Source organism: Lithobates pipiens, unplaced genomic scaffold, assembly GCF_037356315.1.
Source record: "Lithobates pipiens isolate NorthernLeopardFrog02 unplaced genomic scaffold, aLitPip1_a1.2 Scaffold_1, whole genome shotgun sequence".
Lineage (NCBI taxonomy): Eukaryota > Metazoa > Chordata > Amphibia > Anura > Ranidae > Lithobates > Lithobates pipiens.
Genome location: NW_027507685.1, coordinates 114,037,561 through 114,054,921, shown reverse-complemented (window position 1 = coordinate 114,054,921; position 17,361 = coordinate 114,037,561). Strand labels below are relative to the sequence as shown.

General features: G+C 48.3%; 1 long non-coding RNA gene across 1 annotated transcript in view; it reads left to right on the top strand.

The window, feature by feature from the left end:
• The window catches only part of LOC143967209 (uncharacterized), an 87,883-nt gene that overhangs the window by 34,398 nt on the left and 36,124 nt on the right, over positions 1–17,361 (top strand). Inside the window, exons 3-4 of the long non-coding RNA XR_013271633.1 lie at positions 6,590–6,722; positions 7,071–7,178. This is a non-coding gene — a long non-coding RNA (uncharacterized LOC143967209). The remainder of the gene's footprint in view (positions 1–6,589; positions 6,723–7,070; positions 7,179–17,361) is intronic.

The following is a 17,361-nucleotide window of genomic DNA, read 5'->3' as shown; positions in this document are numbered from 1 at the left end:
AACTCCACCGCCACTTCCGGGGCTACCCGTTCATCGGTTACCCAGTAACCCGAAAGCCTCCATAGGGCCATCCCAGGTGGAAGACCCATCTCCAGCTGTAACAACAGGGGTGCATGATCCGATATGCATCTAGGAAGGATTTCTATCCCAATGGTGCGGGAGACCAACATATCCGAAGCCAACATTAAATCAATTCTAGAGAAAGTAGCATGTGTGGCAGAGTGGCACGTGAATTGCCTAACATCCGGACACTTCCATCTCCACACATCAGTCAGCCCGTACATCCCCATCCACCTCAGCAAGGGGGTAGTCCCCCGCTCCGCCAACCTGCATTCTATCTACAGAGGGAGCAGGCGCCATATTAAAATCACCGGCCAGCAGCACCCCGGCCCCAGGGTACAATGCCATAACGGGGGTCAGTCTATGCAGGAACTCCATAGTAGCCCCGGGGGGAGCATAAAGTCCAATAAGCAGCACCTCTGTGCCCTCACACACCGCGTGCAGGGCCACATACCTACCCCCCGGGTCCAGATGGAGATCTAAGAGAGTAAAGCGAAGGGACTTATGCACAAGAACACTAACCCCTCTAGAGTATGTAGAATAGGTGGCATGATAGTAGGAGCCCACCCAGGGTTTTTTAAGGGCCAGGATCTTGCTCCCCACTAAATGCGTTTCCTGGAGTATGCAGAGGTGGGGTGCATATTTCTTAATGTAAGTAAAAACCAAGGATCGTTTGTGTTTAGAGTTCATCCCCCTAACATTCCAGGAAAGAATCTTCAAGGGTACCATGGCAAGTCAGAGGTCATAAGTACCAGAGGTCTACACTTTACCCCTACCCCTATCAAAAAAATCCCAGGCCCTATACCATACCAAAACCTCCCTCCAGACCCGCGTAGCAGAAGGAGTGACATCCCATCCGCCAGAGACTGAAAACAATAGTGAAACATAACATAGAATGCATTGATAAGCCATACGCTGCAAACAAGAACATGACCAAAACTCCCCCCTCCCCGACACCACCCCCCAAACTTCGGCGTGTCTTAAACCCAAAACAAAGCTCCCTGGTAACAACCATGGGGGTGCGCGTAATACCCGGCTCCATGAGAGTCCAGTCCTAGCACACCGACTCCGGCTCGGTCCACTTCAGGATAGACGATCCCTGCAAGGTTCTGAAAGTCTCCTGATCAAGGTCGGGGGCACATGCTTCAACCTAAAAACCCGTTACCAACCAAACAGAAAAATTGTAAAATTGTCATGCGGCAGAAAAAAAAAGGGGAGGAAATTAATAAAAGAAAAAAGGGGGCAGAAAAAATCACGGGTATCTCGTTCCCGTTAACAGTGACATCACTTGAGCTCCTCGGTGACCGTGGAACCCCCCACCCCCAGTCCATTAAGAAGGGCATAAAGAAGGGGAATAAATACCAGGTGTCTGCAGTCAGGGGGTGGCAGCCGCTAGGAAATCTCGTGAGTAGCTGCAACCGATGCAACATGCAGTCAGTAACACAAAGGAGGCACTAGGCACCTCAGAGCCACCTCAGCCCCTGGGTAGGGAGTCTAGCCACTGCGATGCATCCTCCGGGGATGTAAAGAATCGCACCGTCTCGCCGTCTTGGACTCTGAGTCTAGCAGGGAACATCATACTGTACTTAATACGGCGATTCCGTAGGTTCAGCTTGACGTGATCAAAAGAGCGGCGCAATTTCTGCGTATCAACAGAATAGTCCGGGAATATCATAATTCGTGCGCCCGCATGTTGTAAAGTCTCGATCTTCCTCGCCTCCCGCAGCACCTGGTCCCGGTCCCGATAGTTCAGCAGGCGGAGAATAAACGCGCGTGGAGGAGCTCCCGGGGGACCCCGGGCAGCAGGCATTCTATGTGCCCTCTCCACCGCAAAAAATGGTGAGAACTGCGCACGTGGCAGGAGATCCCGCAGCAGTCGCTCCGTGAAGGCCTGGGGATCTGCACCCTCCTCTCCTTCTGGCAATCCCACGATACGAAGGTTATTCCTCCGATTCCGGTTCTCGGAGTCTTCTGCTCTACTTTCCAGAGTTTTCACCCTGGTCAGCAGCGTTCGGATGGCACCGGAGTGCTCCCGCAGGGTGTCCTCTGCGTCTCCTACCCGGCGTTCCGCCTCCGTCAGCCTGGCGCGAAAAGTGTCCATGTCGCGGCGGATTAGGCCAACATCCATCTGCACCGATTCAATCTTACCCGTCAAGGCGGTTTGACAGGTCGCGATCGCATGCATAAGTGCAGCGAAGTTGGATTGCTCCGTCAAGGCAGGGTCCGGACACTCCGTCTGGGACGCCATGTGCTGCAAGGGCTGCGGGCCGGCGAGAAGGCCCGAATCAGTCCGGGGTCTGGATTTAGCCGCCGCGGAGCCCCTCCGGGTGTTCGACGAGCTCCGTCCTTTGGTCATCCCCCTCAGGGAGCGATCATGCGGGGACACACCGAGCAGGGCAGCCTGATTGCAGGGATCACAGCAATAAAATAGGACACTCAGCCGGAGCTCACTCACTGTGCGTCCTCTCAGTCAGCCATTCCGGACCGAGCCTGTGATACTTATGTACGTGGGAGGAGCCTGTAATACTTATGTACGTGGGAGGAGCCTGCGATACTTATGTACGTGGGAGGAGTCTCTGATACTTATGTACATGGGAGGAGCCTGTGATACTTGTGTACATGGGAGGAGCCTGTGATACTTGTGTACATGGGAGGAGCCTGTGATACTTATGAACGTGGGAGGAGTCAGTGATACTTATGTACGTGGGAGGAGCCTGTGATACTTATGTACGTGGGAGGAGTCTGTGATACTTATGTACATGGGAGGAGTCTCTGATACTTATGTACGTGGGAGGAGCCTGTGATACTTATGTACGTGGGAGGAGCCTGTGATACTTATGTACGTGGGAGGAGCCTGTGATACTTTTGTACATGGGAGGAGTCTGTGATGGGAGGAGCCTGTGATACTTATCTGCATGGGAGCAGTCTCTGATACTTATGTACATTGGAGGAGCATGTGATACTTATGTACATTGGAGGAGTCAGTGATACTTATGTACATGGGAGGAGCCTGTGATACTTATGTACGTGGGAGGAGCAGTGATACTTATGTATGTGGGAGGAGCCTGTGATACTTATGTACATGGGAGGAGTTTCTGATACTTATGTATATGGGAGGAGTATGTGATACTTATGTACGTGGGAGGAGCCTGTGATACTTATGTACGTGGGAGGAGCCTGTGATACTTGTGTACATGGGAGGAGCCTGTGATCCTTATGTACATGGGATTTATTCCTTTTTTATTTTTAATGCATTTGCAAAGATTTCAAACAATCTTCTTTCACGTTGTCATTATGGGAGATGTTTGTAGAAGTTTGAGGAAAAAAAAGAATTTAGTCTATTTTGGAATAAGGCCGTAACATAACAAAATGTGGAAGAAGTGAAGTGCTGTGAATACTTTCTGCATGCACTGTATATGGAAGTCCTATGTACACCCTATAAAAAGGAAAGGCTGAGGAGAACATGGATTTTATCCGCTAGGAAAACTTGATACCACGTGACCGATATCCAGTCACAGCGTTGGTCAGTCATGGGTTAAACTGGATCTAAATCCGATCAGTAAAATTCCATAGAAGCTTTAACTCTTTCATGTCATTACAGAGGTAATTTTCAATGTCTATAAAAGATTTTAGGAGAAACCAGTAAGGAATGGAAGAATGTGACCTGACCTTGGGAAGGGTTGCGTGTACCGGGCTCAGCCATTTCTGTACCGTCTCTTTCTGCTCTTCTGTAATCCTCATGGTCACACAGACACAATGGGGCCCAGCAGGCTCCCTCGTTATTTCATCGCCCATCTCCGATTCCTCAAATGTCTGGAAAGAGAAATAAGCCGAAAAAAAAGTTTTACACCAAATCCAAAACACAACAGTTTGGAAATTAGCAAAAAATAGCAAAAAGTTCCCATTCAAACCAACAAGGGCCTCCGGGCCCCCGGGCCCCTGACTGCTGGGCGACAAAGCTTTGTAAATAAGGAATGGGCTAAACATTGAATTTCTGCTCTACTAGAATAATAATGGTCCGCTTTCCTGATATAATGGGGATCCTCAAGTGTGGCCCCTGACACCCCCAAAGGGCCACATATATTACTCAGGAGACTGGAGAGACACAAGACTGAGATCGCAGCTATTACAGACCCTTTACACATCAATGCTGCCATCATTTTGCTCTCTTCGGTGTGACTATTTTCACCATACCTTCCAACTTTCTGAGATGGGAATAAAGGACACCTATTGCCAAAAGTATGTAGGCATAAGACACGCTCCCTGCCACGCCCCCTTAAAGGGCAATTGTACAAGAAAAAAATCATTGGTTAAACCCACAGGGGCTTTTTTTTTAACCACTACTATTTCTTTATATTGGCTTTTGACAAATGCAGAAATGTATGATTTGGATAAAAGGTTTAACAATTTTTGATAAGAAGTTCATTTTATAGACACTATAGATCAGACCAAAGTGAGGGACAAAAGAGGGACAGAGAGACTTTGTTCCAAATGAAATACATTCCCTTTGAAATTAGCAACAGTTGGGAGCTGTGCTTTCGTTGTTTTTTGTGGGTTTTTTTTTCTCCTTTTGCACATGTATTAAAAAGCACATTTTAGGCCTGAAGATTAGTTAAAACACCCATGTGTTGTGGGAAGTGCAACAGCATGTACTATGCACTCTGAAATATAGATGACGCTGTAGTGATATACTAGATTCTGTATGTTTATATATACTGGTATGTTGTGCACAGGGAGGAAGTTTTTTTTCTATACTCTGTTCTCTCCTGTAATGCTGTTCTCTCTCCTGTAACGCTGTCCTCACTCCTGTAACGCTGTCCTCACTCCTGTAACGCTGTCCTCACTCCTGTAACGCTGTCCTCACTCCTGTAACGCTGTCCTCACTCCTGTAACGCTGTCCTCACTCCTGTAACGCTGTCCTCACTCCTGTAACGCTGTCCTCACTCCTGTAACGCTGTTCTCACTCCTGTAACGCTGTTCTCACTCCTGTAACGCTGTTCTCACTCCTGTAACGCTGTTCTCTCTCCTGTAACGCTGTTCTCTCTCCTGTAACGCTGTTCTCTCTCCTGTAACGATGTTCTCACTCCTGTAATGCTGTTCTCTCTTCTGTAATGCTGTGCTCACTCCTGTAATGCTGTTCTCTCTCCTGTAATGCTGTGCTCACTCCTGTAACGCTGTGCTCACTCCTGTAACACTGTTCTTTTTTTTTTTTTTTACAAATGGTTTTTATTATGGTTAAGGTCATAGTACAACATTTTGACAGTGGTAGAAGATGTACAAGTGAAAGATTCATTTAGATAAAACATTATAACTGAGTAAAGATATATCATGTGACAAGATGCACACATTGGATTATAAATCTATATAACATTTGCGGGGAAGGAACTGTAGGTGTGCTTGAATAAAATAACAGTAGTCAACATCACACTAATAGTGAGGTTTCTCATAGAGTCCATTTTTTTTTTTTTTTTTAGTATATATGCATGGTGTCATATATTGTGTGGTGTATTCTTTCTGGTAGTTTGATGTTTTACCATACGGTTAAGAACCTGAGGCCATGGTACATTGAATGAACGCCAATTAAAAGCGATGGTCCAGTGGATAGAGCTAAATAGAGTATGGATTAGTCTAGTACTGGATATTGGTATATCTTATATGGGGGAGAATAAAAGGCACATTTGGGGTGTTAGTGGGATCTTTCTGCCTGAAATTCGATCAATCATGAGATTAGCATTGTGCTAAATGTTATTCGGGTGGGGGCAATCCCAAAATATATGTAGTAGTGTCCCATGTGTAGGGCAGCCCCTGAAACAGAGAGGAGATGTTGATGGGTAGAATGCTGTTCTTACTGCTTTAATGCTGTTCTCTCTGCTGTAATGCTGTTCTCTCTGCTGTAATGCTGTTCTCACTGCTTTAACGCTGTTCTTACTGCTTTTACTGCTGTTTTTTTTTCTTGTAATGCTGTTCTCTCTCTTGTAATGCTGTTCTCACTGCTGCAATGCTGTTCTCTCTCTTGTAATGCTGTCCTCTCTCTTGTAATGCTGTTCTTTCTCCTGTAATGCTGTTCTTTCTCCTGCAATGCTGTTTTTCTCCTGTAATGCTGTGCTCACTCCTGTAATGCTGTGCTCACTGCTCACTCCTGTAATGCTCTACTCACTCATGTAATGCTATGCTCTCTGATGTAATGCTGTGCTCTCTGCTGTAATGCTGTTCTCTCTGCTGTAATGCTGTTCTCTCTGCTGTAATGCTGTTCTCTCTCTTGGAATGCTGTTCTCTCTCTTGGAATGCTGTTCTCTCTCTTGGAATGCTGTTCTCTCTCTTGGAATGCTGTTCTCTCTCTTGGAATGCTGTTCTCTCTCTTGGAATGCTGTTCTCTCTCTTGGAATGCTGTTATCTCTCCTGTAATGTTGTTATTACTCCTGTGATGCTGTACTTCAATGCATGTAGAGCTGAGTTCTACATTCCTCAAGATCTCAGTGCCTCATCTTATCACATAACCAACACATCTTATATATTTTTCTGAAAGCAGAGACCCAGAAGAGTAAAATGGCGGCAGTTGCTGAGCTGACAGGTGGCCAGGGCATCCTGGAGGTCCTCGTATCTCCACTCCGACATGCACGGCGACAAGTAATCGGTGTAGACGTCCCATTGCGTGTGTTTATGTAAGTGGGGGCTTTTTTTATATACAGCACGTTGCTTTTATTTTTTAAATTTTTTTTGACAATATAATAAAAGACCTTTTATTAAAGATCAGAGGTCAGTCTGGAGTATACAGTATATACCCTTTGCTGGCTGGAGTAAGCACCTAGGTGAGGAGGACACCTTTTACTGTCTGCAGGGGGTCTTGGGGGCCGCATAGTGAGTGTCAGAGGCCCCTCCTGTGGCCCCCCTAAGCTGCAGGGTGGGCACCAGGGTACAAGAATTAAGACCTCTCATCCACTGTAACAATGTTTGATTGATCTCTCTCTGTGTCTGATGGTTTGTTACCTGTTCTTCCTCTTCTTCTATAGAATTCAGATGTGAGCACTCAGTGATCTCCTTGGCTGCAGAATTCAGAGTGACCTCATAACATTCCTGGATGTCTGAAATGTACAACGTACGCCGATTATACAACACAGGTAAGAACGTTCCATTTTCAATGCATACTTTATTTTATACACTATGATGTCATCACTGGGCCTCTGTCTTCCTCAATGCAATGCAGGCAGATCATAGCTGGTGGGAGGGGCCGGCAGGGTGCTGTGCATAACTTCCTAGAAACATGGCAGTCCTCAGTACTCCTCTCAAGAGCCCTCAGTTCTGATACAAGCAGTGGGGGGAGGAGTTATGCAAATATCAAAATACCCTGATGGGTGGAGCAGTAGGCGTTCCCAGGCATGCAGGCCGCCCTAGATAACGCCCACGTGTGATGCTGAGCCTCCATGATTGAAAGAACTAAAATCCATGCACCTCACATGTGGTGATGCTGAGCCTCCATGATTGAAAGAACTAAAATCCATGCACCCCACGTGTGTTGGTAGTTATTTCACTGAAGCCTTATACAGTGAAGGGGGAAAAAAGTATTTGATCGGCTGCTGATTTTGTACATTCGCCCCCGCTGACAAAGAAGCAATCGGTCTATAATTTTATTGGTCGGTTTATTATAACAGCGAGAGACAGAATAACAACAAAAATATCCAGAAAAACACATTTCAAAAAAGTAAATATAGACTGATTATCATTTTTTAATTGTTTATTGTGCTATAAACAAAAAAAGAGCGCCTATTTTGAAAAAAAAATAATTATTTTTTACTTTTTGCTATAATAAATATCCCCACATTTTTAAAACAAATATTTTTTTCTTCTTTTTTTTTTTTTAGGCCGATACGTATTCTTCTACATATTTTTGGTAAAAAAATCGCAAAAAGCGTATATTGATTTGTTTGCACAAAACTTATAGCGCCTACAAAATAGGTTATTCATTTATGGCATTTTTTTTTGTACTAGTAATTGCGGCGATCTGTGATTTATTTATTTATTTCGGGATTGCGGCGGACAGATCGGACACTTTTGACACTTTTTTTTTAAACCACTGACATATTTATACTGAGATTAGAGCTATAAATAGCCCCTGATTTCTGTATATATGTCACTGGCAGGGAAGAGATTAACACTAGGGGAGCGATCAAGGGGTTAAACGCGTTACCTAGGGAGTGATTCCAACTGTGGGGGGAGGAGACCGGTTCGGATCGATCGTGTGTTCCTAGTGCATAGGAATCGATCTGTCTCCTCTCCTCTGACAGGACCTGGATCTGTGTGTACCTGCTCTGTCACAAGCGATCCTGGGTGACCGGCGGAAGACGTGCACCGGTTCCTCTGTGATGCAGCGAGCTTGCGCGCACGCTCCTCCTATCCCCGCGGGAAGCTGAGGACGTCATATGAAGCCCGCCTGAGATGGGAGATCCCATATTCACACCACTTTCATCACAATAAAGGGGCAGCTGGTTATTTGTTTTTATCCTTCACCCCCAGGGCACCATTGTTGTTAGTTTGTATATCCACCATTGATAATAAGTGCCCTGATGATCAGTGTAGACGTCCCTATAATACAAGCCGGTTACCGGCTCTCCTCTCCTCATGGTTGTGTTGACATTGTGATCAGCTGTCATTGGACACCGCTGATCACATGGTAAAGAGCTGCTGTGATTGGCCCTTTACCCCGATCTGTGATCAGCTGTACGCCCTCCCGGCGAGGTAAGCCTAGGTTGTAGCCATCGTTCGGCTGTAGTGTGGGCATAAATCGGCTAAGTACATGACCGAGGCCGACACCACCAGGGGCAGATTCCATCCCCTACACTCTTCTCGTATTGTGCCAATAGAAAACCCAGCGTGCCGAGTGTGTGTGCGTATATATATATATATATATATATATATATATATATATATACTGTGATCCTGATTCCTGATTTGTTTATTCACTATTCATTATTTTTGATTGTAACAAAGGGGTCATCTATGATTTCCGGTATTAATCGGCATCTATGAAGAATAGCACAGCCTGTTTACTGTTTGCTGAAAATCATTTTTGTTACATTATTATTATTATTATTATTATTATTATTATTATTATTATTGTTACATTATTTCTATAGTTTATATGAAGCTGTGGGAATGACTATGGGAATATGGTAGTAGAAAAGTATTATTATTAATAATAATAATAATAATAATATAAATATAAATAATAAGACTTTGGGAATATTCTAGTAGAGAAGTCTTATTATATTATTATTATTATTATTATTAAGACTTTTCTACTTTATAAACTATAAAAAATAATGTAACAATAATAATAATATAAATAATATTTGTTACATTAGTTTTATAGTTTATATGAAGCTATTGGAATGACTATGGGAATATTGTAGTAGAAAAGTCTTACTATTATTAATAATAATAATAATATTAATAATAATAATATAAATAATTAGACTTGTCTACCTACAACAATATTTCCATAGTCATTCCCATAGCTTCATATAAACTATAAAAATAATGTAACAATAATAATACGGTATAAATAATATTTATGTTACATTATATTCACAAATAAATAATATTTGTTACATTATATTCACAAAAAATTAAAAATTTATATCTTTATGTTTGAAGCCTGAAATGTGGCCAAAAGTTGAAAAGTTCAAGGGGGCCGAATACTTTCGCAAGGCACTGTAAATAATATGTATGTTAAATTTTTTTTATAGTTTATATGAAGCTATGGGAATGACTATGGGAATATTGTAGTAGAAAAGGCTTAATAAAAATAATAATAATATTATTATAAATAATAAGACTTCTCTACTAGAATATTCCCAAAGTCTTATTATTGTTATTGTTATTATTATTATTAATATTAATAAGACTTTTCTACTAGAATATCCCCATAGTCATTCCCATAGCTTCATATAAACTATAAAAAAATAATGTAACAAATATTATTTATATTATTATTGTTACATTATTTTTATAGTTTATATGAAGCTATGGGAATGACTTTGGGAATATTGTAGTAGAAAAGTCTTATTATTGTTTTCCTCTTTGTGTAATATTGTAAAAATAAAAAAATAAAAGCTCTATACTCGGCGCCCTTTCATAGACAGATTTTTATTTTATTTTTATTTTTTTCTGCTTCTTTGTTCTCTTGTTGGTGTCGTTTAGATACATAAATGCATGTTTATACTTCCGGTCATAATTCTGAAAGTTTGATGCGATCTCGGGAGGACTGTGAAGCCGTTTAATGAAAAAAGTGTTTTGACTAACATGCCAGCCGGCCACGTCCTGACCCCCCCCCCCTTCTGGGAAATAACTCAGAACTCATCAACCATAAAATCCCAAGCTTCTGCCTTACTGGGCATTAACCCTCGCCTGTCCAGCCGCCCCATCCCCCCACCAACCTGTCCGCCCTTCACCACCCTACTGTCTGGAGAAGTCATTTTCTCAGTGTCCCCTCCCCCATTGATCAGACTATACATTGTAACATTGTAGAAGGAGGAGGCTGATCTGTGTCATACATTTGTAAACACATCCAAGAACTGCACAGGCACCAGGATTTACATGACTGTCATCTCAGACCCTGAATAATGACACAGAGGGCCCCGTACATATGGAATGAAGGGAGAAGGGGACTATGATATCTGTGGAAGTCTTACACTGACACATTACCCAGCATGCTGCCCATCACATGCCAGTCTGATGACAGGTCCACTTTCAATGTTCTCATACCCAAAAGAGCCTGGAAGAGGTCACTCCGGAACATTCCTATCACCCCCTGGAGGGAGTCGCGGAGCTTCTGCTGGTCGGGGGTGCACAGCTTGGCCTGGTAGGTGCAGAGCAGGTGCAGCACACGTTCCGTACCTGGAAATATGGTCACATGGTATGAACCTGTGAGGAAGAGGAGCGCAGGGGATGGGAAGAAGAGAAGCGCAGGGGATGAGAGGAAAAGGAGCGCAGCAGAAGCGAGCAGGAGGAGTGCAGGGGATGGGAGCAAGAGGAGCGCAACGGAAGGGAGCAAGAGGAGCGCAGTGGACAGGAGGAAGAGGAGCGCAGCGGAAGGGAGCAAGAGAAGCGCAGGGGACAGGAGGAAGAGGAGCGCAGTGGAAAGGAGCAAGAGAAGTGCAGGGGACGGGAGGAAGAGGAGCGCAGGGAACAGGAGGAAGAGGAGCGCAGGGGACAGGAGGAAGAGGAGCTCTGGGGAAGGGAGGAAGAGGAGCTCTGGAAACGGGAGAAATAGGAGCTCTGGAGATGGGAGGAAGAGGAGTTCTGGGGACGGAAGGAAGAGGCAGTGCAGGGGACGGGAGGAAGTGGCAGTGCAGGGGACGGGAGGAAGAGGCAGTGCAGGGGACGGGAGGAAGAGGCAGTGCAGGGGACGGGAGGAAGAGGCCGCGCAGGAGACCGGAGGAAGAGGCCGCGCAGGAGACCGGAGGAAGAGGCCGCGCAGGAGACCGGAGGAAGAGGCCGCGCAGGAGACCGGAGGAAGAGGCCGCGCAGGGGATGGGAGGAAGAGGCAGCGCAGGGTATGGGAGGAAGAGGCAGAGCAGGGGACGGGAGGAAGAGGCAGCGAAGGGGAAGGAAGGAAGAGGAGCTCTGGGGACGGGAGGAAGAGGCAGCGCAAGGCACGGGAGGAAGAGGCAGCGAAGGGGAGTGCAAAAGGAATGACAGAAAGGAATGCCCATAGACTTTAACAGGAAGATGAAATGCCCATAGAGAATAATGGAAACGGAATATTTCAGTTAGTGACAGAATCTTTAGACATATCAAATGAATCTTTAGCAAACCTAGTTTGGAAGAGGAGCACAGGGGAAGGGAGGAAGAGGCAGTGCAGGGGACTGGAGGAAGAGGAGCTCTGGGGACGGGAGGAAGAGGCCGCGCAAGGGACGGGAGGAAGAGGCCGCGCAAGGGACGGGAGGAAGAGGCCGCGCAAGGGACGGGAGGAAGAGGCCGCGCAAGGGACGGGAGGAAGAGGCCGCGCAGGGGACGGGAGGAAGAGGCAGCAAACAGGAAGGGTGGAAGAGGCAGTGAAGGGGGTGGGAGGAAGAGGCAGTGCAGCGGATGGGGGGAAGAGGAGCAGAGGGGATGGGAAAGAGGAGCAGAGGGGACAGGAAATGCAGGGGATGGGAGGAAGAGGCAGAGAGAGAGAGAAAAGATTGATGACAGGAATAAGATGCAGTGCAGAGGACAGGAGAAAGAGGCAGCGCAGGGGACAGGATAAAGAGGCAGCGCAGGGGACAGGCAAGGAAGAGGCAACGCAGGGGACAGGAGGAAGAGGCAGCGCAGGGGACAGGCAAGGAAGCGCAGGGGACAGGCAAGGAAGAGGCAACGCAGGGGACAGTAAAGGAAGAGGCAGCGCAGGGGACAGTCAAGGAAGAGGCAGCGCAGGGGACAGTCAAGGAAGAGGCAGCGCAGGGGACAGTCAAGGAAGAGGCAGCGCAGGGGACAGGCAAGGAAGAGGCAGCGCAGGGGACAGGCAAGGAAGAGGCAGCGCAGGGGACAGGCAAGGAAGAGGCAGAGCAAGGGACAGGAGGAAGAGTCGGTGCAGGCACCGGAGGAAGAGGCAGCGCAGGGGATAGGAGGAAAAGTCGATGCAGGCACAGGAGGAAGAGGCAGCGCAGGGGACAGGAGGAAGAGGGAGCGCAGGGGACAGGAGAAGGAGGCAGCGCAGGGGACAGGAGGAAGAGGGAGCAGAGGAGACAGGCAAGGAAGAGGCAGAGCAGGGGACAGGAGGAAGAGTCGGTGCAGGGACAGGAGGAAGAGTCGGTGCAGGCACAGGAGGCAGAGGCAGAGCAGGGGACAGGAGGAAGAGTCGATGCAGGCACAGGAGGAAGGCAGCGCAGGGGACAGGAGGAAGAGGGAGCGCAGGGGACAGGAGAAGGAGGCAGTGCAGGGGACAGGAGGAAGAGGGAACGGAGGAGACAGGCAAGGAAGAAGCAGCACAGGGGACAGGCAAGGAAGAGGCAGCGCAGGGGACAGGCAAGGAAGAGGCAGCGCAGGGGACAGGCAAGGAAGAGGCAGCGCAGGGGACAGGCAAGGAAGAGGCAGCGCAGGGGACAGGAGGAAGAGGCAGCACAGGGGACAGGAGGAAGAGGCAGCGCAGGGGACAAGCAAGGAAGAAGCAGCGCAGGGGACAGGAGGAAGAGGCAGCGCAGGGGACAGGCAAGGAAGAAGCAGCGCAGGGGACAGGAGGAAGAGGCAGCACAGGGGACAGGAGGAAGAGGCAGCGCAGGGGACAGGCGAGGAAGAGGCAGCGCAGGGGACAGGCAAGGAAGAGGCAGCGCAGGAGACAGGAGGAAGAGGCAGCACAAGGGACAGGAGGAAGAGGCAGCGCAGGAGACAGGAGGAAGAGGCAGCGCAGGGCTCAGGCAAGGGAAGAGGCAGCGCAGGGCTCAGGCAAGGGAAGAGGCAGCGCAGGGCTCAGGCAAGGGAAGAGGCAGCGCAGGGCTCAGGCAAGGGAAGAGGCAGCGCAGGGAACAGGAGGAAGAGGCAGCGCAGGGGACTGGCAAGGAAGAGGCAGCGCAGGGGACTGGCAAGGAAGAGGCAGCGCAGGGGACGGGCAAGGAAGAGGCAGCGCAGGGGACGGGCAAGGAAGAGGCAGCGCAGGGGACGGGCAAGGAAGAGGCAGCGCAGGGGACGGGCAAGGAAGAGGCAGCGCAGGGGACGGGCAAGGAAGAGGCAGCGCAGGGGATAGAAGGAAGGGGCAGCGCAGGCACAGGAGCAAGAGGCATGGACAATTCTTACCTTTCCTGGAGGACATGGAGCTGCACTTCTGTATTTCTCAAATGCCAAAACCTGCGTCAGCCTATCAGGTGTCAGATTCTTCTCCCACCTGGGAACGGTTATCGGTTTCCTTCCCTCCCCAGCCGGAGTCCACGCTTCCTGTCTGCAGCTGGAAAGTTGGAGGATATAAAGTAGGACAAAGTGCAACTGCAAACACCGCTCAGCCGGGATCTGCCCTCCGCACACAGCACTAGAATAATACAGATTACTGCACTGGGATTACAGCACTCCCAACTGTCACCGCCAGAACACTCAACGGTCACTGCTGGTACACCACAGCCTCCAATCATCAATTCTTACACTCCATTGACAGACACCGACTCTCTTCTCTGCTCACCTCACTCCTCTCTTCTCTCCTCACCTCTTCTCACCTCACCTCTCTCCTCTCCTCTCTCCTCTACCTTCTCTTCTCTCCTCTCGTCTCCCTTCTCTCCTCTCCTCTCCTCTCTCCTCACCTATCCTCTCCCTTATCTTTTCTTCTCTCTCCTCTCCTCTCCTCTCTTTCCCCTTCTCTCCTCTCTCCTCTCCTCTTCTCTCCTCTCCTTCCCCTTACTCTCCTCTCCTTCCCCTTCCTCTCCTCTCTCCTCATTTCTTCTCTCCTTACCTCTTTTCTTCTCTCTTTATGTACTGGGGGATAGATCTGTATTGGGGGGGGGGGAGTGGTGGGATATGTACTGGGGGATAGATCTTTACTGGGGGGGGGGGGGGTGGGTGAGATATGTACTGGGAGGGATCTGTACTGGGGGTGGATGGGATATGTACTGGGGGATAGATCTGTTCGGGGGGGGGGGGGGGGGTTGGGTGGCATATGAACTGGGGGATAGATCTGTACTGGGGGGGATGGGTGGGATATGTGCTGGGGGGGTTTAGATGGGATATGTACTTGGGGATAGATCTGTACTGGGGGGGGGGGGGGGGGTGGTTGTGATATATACTAGGGGTAGCTCTGTACTGGTGGGGGGGAGGTGGGTGGGCTATGTACTAGGGGATAGATCTGTACTGGGGGGGGGGGGGGTTTGATGGCATATGTACTGGGGGTAGATCTGTACTGGGTGGGGGGGGGGTATGGATAGGATATGTACTGGGGGATAGATTTGTACTGGGGGTGTTTGGATGGGATATGTACTGGGGGATAGATTTGTACTGGGGGGGTTTGGAAGGGATATGTGCTGGGGGATACATTTGTATGGGGGGGGGTTTGGATGGGATATGTACTGGGGGATAGATCTGTACTGGGGGGGGGGGGGGCTGGATGGGATATGTACTGGGGGATAGATCTGTACTGGGGGGTTTGAGTGGGATATGTACAGAGGGATAGATCTGTACTGGGGGGTGTTTGGATGGGATATGGACTGGGGGATAGATCTGTACTGGGGGGGTTAGGGAGGATATGTCCAAGGGATAGATCTGTACGGGGGGGGGGGGGGGGGGGGGGGTTGGGTGGGATATGTACTGGGGGATATATTTGTACTGGGGGGGGAGGGTCTGCATAGTGTTCTGTAACCACGCCCACCACTATCAGGAAGAAGATATGCATGGTCACATCTTTTCATAAACAAGGACTTTGATTATAGGAAAGGTGAGGGATAGCTAAAAAAGCAAACCTACATACTTCCCTAGATGGCTGTAGCCTCAGTCCAATGCTGCAGCTGTCCCCCTCTGACTCTAAGGCCGAGGACCGAGCGATCACATGACCGCTGATCACATGACCGCTGATCATATGACTGCTAATCTCTCAGTTCCCCATAAACTCTGATCTGAGAGCAGTGACCGTCAGTTATCGTTCTCTGCTCTGCCCCTGGACAGATGAACAGGGGGCAAGCGCAGCTGGCTTTGGCCTCCAGCCATGTGCTGAAAGCCGAAGCCGTCTGTCACTTAGGCAGCTAGGTGGTTCCCGACAATATTGTTGGGATACTTCCAGGGCCTGGAACGACTCTGTGTGACGTTGACTAACAGCAGGCTTTAGCCAATCGTCATCTGATTCTAGATCACAGTAGTGCACCCCTGTGACACACAGGAGAAGCAGGGAGGTGGGCATCAGCTTGTCCTGACTCAGGGGACCAGGCAGTGTGTTGGATGATGATGCAGATTCTTGGGCTTCCATAAATCTTTAGGAGGGCGATAATCCAAGGAGCAGGCGGTGGGACAGGTAATTAATGAGTCAGGTTGGTGGTGGGACAGGTAAGTCATGGTACAGGGTGGTGGTGGGTCAGGTAAGTGGTGGTGGGTCAGGTAAGCGGTGGGTCAGGTAAGCGGTGAGTCAGGTAAGCGATTGGACAGGTAAGCGGTGGGTCAGGTAAGCGGTGGGTCGGGTAAGTGCTGGGTCGGGTAAGTGGTGGGTCAGGTAAGCGGTGGTGGGTCAGGTAAGCGGTTGGATAGGTAAGTGGTGGGTCAGGAAAGTGGTGGGTCAGGTAAACGGTTGGACAGGTAAGTGGTGGGTCGGGTAAGCGGTGGGTCGAGTAAGCGGTGGGTCGAGTAAGCGGTGGGTCAGGTAAGTGGTGGTGGGTCAAGTAAGTATTGTAAATCTTTTGCAAGAAGATCTTTTATAGAATTTTTTTTTTTTGGCTTTTACTCATTTGCTGTTCCTAACATGGCTGCACCCCTCCGGTGTGTGCCGTGATCTCATGCTATGCACGAGGAGCACTTGGCGTCTGTTTTTCCTCAAATACTAATAAGATGAGAGACCCGTGACCCGCAGACCTTCTTATGTACCACCCATGTCACCCTATCCTCCTTGGGGACCCGAGGTCTGTTTTCAGTCATTTCCTTTACCTCTTCCCTCCCTTTCGGCTCCACCACCAATACATCTTCTATGTGGTGTAAATCCGATCTCCTCTTACCCCTTTGCTCTGTTACATCGACCCCTGAAAGTGTGCCGTCTGTTCAATAAATCAATAAAAAAGAGATCTTCCTGTTTTTTTGTTTTTTTACAGTCTCTGATCATTTCATGTACTGTGTCTGCAGTCTCTGATCGTCTCCTGTACTGTGTCTGCAGTCTCTGATCGTCTCCTGTACCATGTCTGCAGTCTCTGATCGTCTCCTGTACCATGTCTGCAGTCTCTGATCGTCTCCTGTACTATGTCTGCAGTCTCTGATCATCTCCTGTACTATGTCTGTAGTCTCTGATCATCTCCTGTACTATGTTTACAGTCTCTGATCATCTCCTGTACTATGTCTGCAGTCTCTGACTGCCTGTCATGTCCTGCATTAAAGCCCCTGTAGACTATTCTGGGGCATATAGGATTTCTGTAGGGATCCAGCTCATTGGCCCATGCTTTGCTTTATGAAGGTTTTTCCCTTTTTCCGGATTTGGGGTTGGTCCCTAAAATCCTTCAGAATTGTATATAATGTGCCGGGATTATCCGCCTATTAAAATGGGAGCATTTCTTTCACCATCACCACTGGTGGTGCGACCATTGAATACCACAATTTTCATATTATAGTGGTGTCTAATTTTCCTCCTTCGGCTACCAATGCAGCAAGAAAATGGCT